The following is a 4,350-nucleotide window of genomic DNA, read 5'->3' as shown; positions in this document are numbered from 1 at the left end:
AGTGGATTTTGGGAAAAGAAACATGTAATGTTTATTATTTCATGAACCATGCTGAAGATGATGAATTCTTTGCTTACTCAGTGCTACAGTATGTTAGGCGTCAGGGATTTTTATTTCTTCAGTTTCAGCTCCATGAAAAGTCGATAATCCCCCTGATGATCAGATCTTTCTTTATACTGTAAGGTCAAGACCCTACAATACTACAGAGAAAACTCCAACAATGAAATTACCCCCTATGAGCAAGCACTTTGGCGACAGCGGGAAGGAAAAACTCCCATTTAACAGAAAAAAACCTCGAGCAGAACCAGGCACAGGGAGGGGCGGGGCCATCTGCGCCGACTGATTGCGAATTAGGGAAGAGAGACAGGACAGAAAAAATCAAACACGTAGTTATTTGTGAAAAATGGGTCATTCTGAAGATCTCAGTCAATCCGTGCTATTGTAATCGGTCGGTCTCCGATTACACATTCGTAAAATTTCTTCCCTACTTCCACGATCAACTGTAAGTGGTTTTATCAAAGTGGAAGCAACTCAGTCACAATGTGGAAAACCATGTTAAGTTACAGAGCAGCATTTCTAAGAGTCTAGTATGTAAAAGTTAAAACTTGTGGGAGCATTAAAGAAATTCTTTCAAGGCATTCCTAAGATACTGCATTCACAAGAATGACACATACAGATGCACAGCTAGACAAGCAGACAACACGAAGCCTCTGGTAATGGCTGGTGCTGGTGTAGGGGGGGAGGGGGGTCATAAATCATTTCAAACTTTTTTTTTCCAGTGATTTTTCTGAAGATCAGAGCCAGGAAAAGAAAATCTGCTGAGTTTTCTTTTAAATAACTTCGTTTGTTGCAGCCCCAGGCCTTTGTGCAGGTTTGCAATGTGCACATGTGTTTTTGTGTTGCAGGAGTTTCCTGGGTGGAGATTCAGGAGATGGTTAAAAATGCAGAACACCTGGCTAGAGCCCTGCCCTGGTATTTAAAATCTCTCTAGGCCTTCCTGGTGTCCACTTCTGCTGCGTCTTCATTCTGGTCCTGCAGCAGTCTCTGGGCCTCATTTGTACATCATGTCCTATAGACTTGACAACTCATCTATGCACTGCTTTACCCACTAATAAGGACATAATGGTAAATATTACATTTTTTAAAGAAAAAAAACTTTGGTAATCCCTATTCAATGGGTAGCATGTCTCTGTTCTTTGTTGTGACCTCGGAGCTAGTTGAAACAATTGGGGGCCCATCCGGGATTTGAACCCAGGACCTCTCACAGAGATTCAAGAAACCCGTGGCTAGTGTTCTGCCCAGGTGATTAAAATTCTGCCTCTCTAAGCCTTCCTGGTCTCCACACCTGCTCCATCTTCACTCTGGTCCTGTAACAATGCTTGCACCACCTCAAACCCCATTTGGTTCTTTCTTCTGTGTTATCTACATTTACTTTTAGGATGCACATGATGTCCCATATTTGCCAACTCATCCATCCACCACTTTACACTGATACAGGCTTTCCTCCACATCATAAATATTATTAAGTTTAATTCATCTTTGGTAGCCACTATTCAGTTTTTGATATAAGTCCATTGAATGTTGCGACCTAGCATTTGAAACACAAGTAAAGAAAATCTGAGTGGCAAAAGAGGGCTAGAAACATACCTTTAATTTGACTCAACATTATGTTAAATGTAATCTGTGAATATGTGTTTCTGTGAAAAGAAAGCAAGTGCTTTGTGAGCAAGTGCATAGAAATTTTAATTCTTTCTACATTATTTATAAAGCCTAGAAAAAATACCCTTATTTGAAACCATAATTGTAATTACAACAATTACATTAATACTGCACTAGACATTTTATCAGGAATCTTGACACATACCCAGAACAGATAAGACCACATGTCTGTGGTCAAGTGTAGACCCTCCCTTACCAGTTGCTGCTTGCGTGCAGAGAGAAATCCTGTTGAGTGTCCTGACTCACTTATATATTCTGCACCCTAAGGGAAGTGATGAAGTCACCAACTCAAGTGTAAGAATGCAAGAGATACACTTTCAAAGTAAACAGATGTGCAGTAAAACGGTGCTGTTTCAGAGTCGTGCGATTCTATTCTTAACCAAACCTACAACTCTTCTCGCTATCCGGAGCACCAACTGCACGTGTAGCATGCATGGTCCCTCTTACATTGTGCTGCCTGGTAAAAAAGCTGCACAATAAATAGTTTATGTGAGACGGTGTTCTTGCAGTGACACAGTGTGAACGCCACATGAGTGTTTGTTTATGGAAGCATGTGTGTTTCTTTTTGCATGCGTGACAAGTGACAGGGTGGGTGTATGCATGCTAGTATTATGTGTTCACAACAACCTAAAGCCACGGCTGAGTAACCAACTCCAACTGCTGCGGCAGGCTTTAGTTGCAGCCAAGCCAAAGTTCAGCTGATCCTCTCTATTGTATCTGAGAAGTATTACACAGACATTCAAAATGCTTACTTCTTGCTTTAATGGTTTCAGGTTACTTGGAAAGAAACGCGTGGCAAAATGGACACGTAAGAACCTTATCGTATTTGATATATCATAAACATATATCATTATCCTTGGTAAACACGTGCTTGATATTAGATTACCTAAAAGAGCGAGAGAGAGAAAAACATTAATCTTCATGAGAATAGCTCGAGCTTGTGAACGTCAGAAACACCAGGCCCGGGCTTGTGTGCTGAGTTTATTTGAACAGTGGCTGTTATTTTGATAGAGAGCAGGTTCCAAAGTGACTGCAGATTTGAGCTGAAACAACATCATGCTGGTGAATGAGATTTATTATGTTATTATCCCTTGACATGAACTGGCATGTCACTTCTTAAACATTCTCTTATGTTTTCAAGAAAAAGGTCAGGTTCTTTTGCAATGAAGCCTAACTGGATACTCACCATGCATATAAATAACAGGAAGTGACATCTGTCTTCACTGGGCAAAACCAGGGCTTAATCTTGTAAATCAACATCTGTGAATGAAAATATTGGGTTTCCTACGTAACATTGGTTGGGAAATGCACAGGTTTTTCTGCCACTTCTGGGGATAATGCATTTCGAGAAGACTGATTGGTTATGTTCTGCATATCAAACTGTGAGCAAACACATTCATCAACTTCAAATCTAATTGCTTAATTGACGTTGTTCGATCAGATGCCTCGTAATGTAAACGAACTACTGTAATAAAATTCTGCATATTACTTCGAGCAGCAAGGCCACAATTATAACTATGTTTTTGTAACTGCTGTGGATGTGTATGCACACAGGAGATAACGACAACGATAGCGAGTCCAGTCATGCCTTTCTAGCACCTTATATTTTTGTGCATGAGCATTTACGCATGTAAGTGTTTCTAGTGTTTCTCTTTCTCTTCATTTTAGGGCATGCTTGTATTCATGTCAGTGTGCGGGCCTTTTTGTAGCAAAGTTTTGCAATCCACAACAAATCTAGTCTCTATTGTCTGTTCCTGTTCCCACCCATAGCTGTATCCTCAGCCACTGTCATGCTGGGTTGTTTTGAGTAGGCAACCGAAAGTAGATGCATTACCATGAATCGAGCCACGGGTCTTCCTAGTAAAAATAATCACTTCAAATAAAGACATAGAGATGGATCAAGAAACAATAGTAAAAGAAAGTCGTGAAAGAGGAGGTCAGACACAAGGAGACAGACAGCTCATTGCTGGATGAGGAATAAATGTTTCTTTTCCTTTTTTTTTTTTGCTTTTTCCCTCAAGGGTTGCAGGAAAAGAACAAATGTGAGGGACCAGTCTCTACAAGAAAACTCACTGAACATTATAACAGTAACGCATGCCAAAACAGCAAGTTGAGTAAAATGGATCAGTAGTGTGGCCAAAAGTATCATATATTAGCACAAGTGATACACTACAACAGTGATCATTGAAGCTCTGTACTATCATAGTTGCAACAGGATTTTTATCCATTCATTTTCTTCCACTTTGATGGTTGCTGGAGCCGGTCCCAGCTATCATGGAGTGAGAGGCAGGTACAACCTGAACATGTTGCCAGTTTAGCAAAGCTAGTGCACAGAGAGAGAGACAACCTTTCACACCCATGAGCAACGGGAATGTCTTTTGACCCGTGTGGGAAAACATGGAGACTGAGGCCCCAGCCAGCTGGTGGACTCAAATCCTGGATGTCATTGCTGTGAGGCTGCAGTGCTTACCATCACACCACTTTTCTGCACAGTGGTATGATGGTAATTCTATTTCAATCAAATAGAATTAGAGACATAAAAGTGCAGTTTGGTTGTCTGTAGTTCAGTGCTGGCAGATGGTGATTTATTCAGCCAACGATCAGTAATATATGAAGATAAATAACTCAAGA

The sequence above is a fragment of the Aulonocara sp. 'chitande type north' Nkhata Bay genome, linkage group LG16 (assembly GCF_057382095.1).
Source record: "Aulonocara sp. 'chitande type north' Nkhata Bay isolate Kocher_YH1m ecotype deep benthic linkage group LG16, A_spYH_male_GT1.1, whole genome shotgun sequence".
Lineage (NCBI taxonomy): Eukaryota > Metazoa > Chordata > Actinopteri > Cichliformes > Cichlidae > Aulonocara > Aulonocara sp. 'chitande type north' Nkhata Bay.
Note: the sequence above shows the minus strand (reverse complement) of the source record.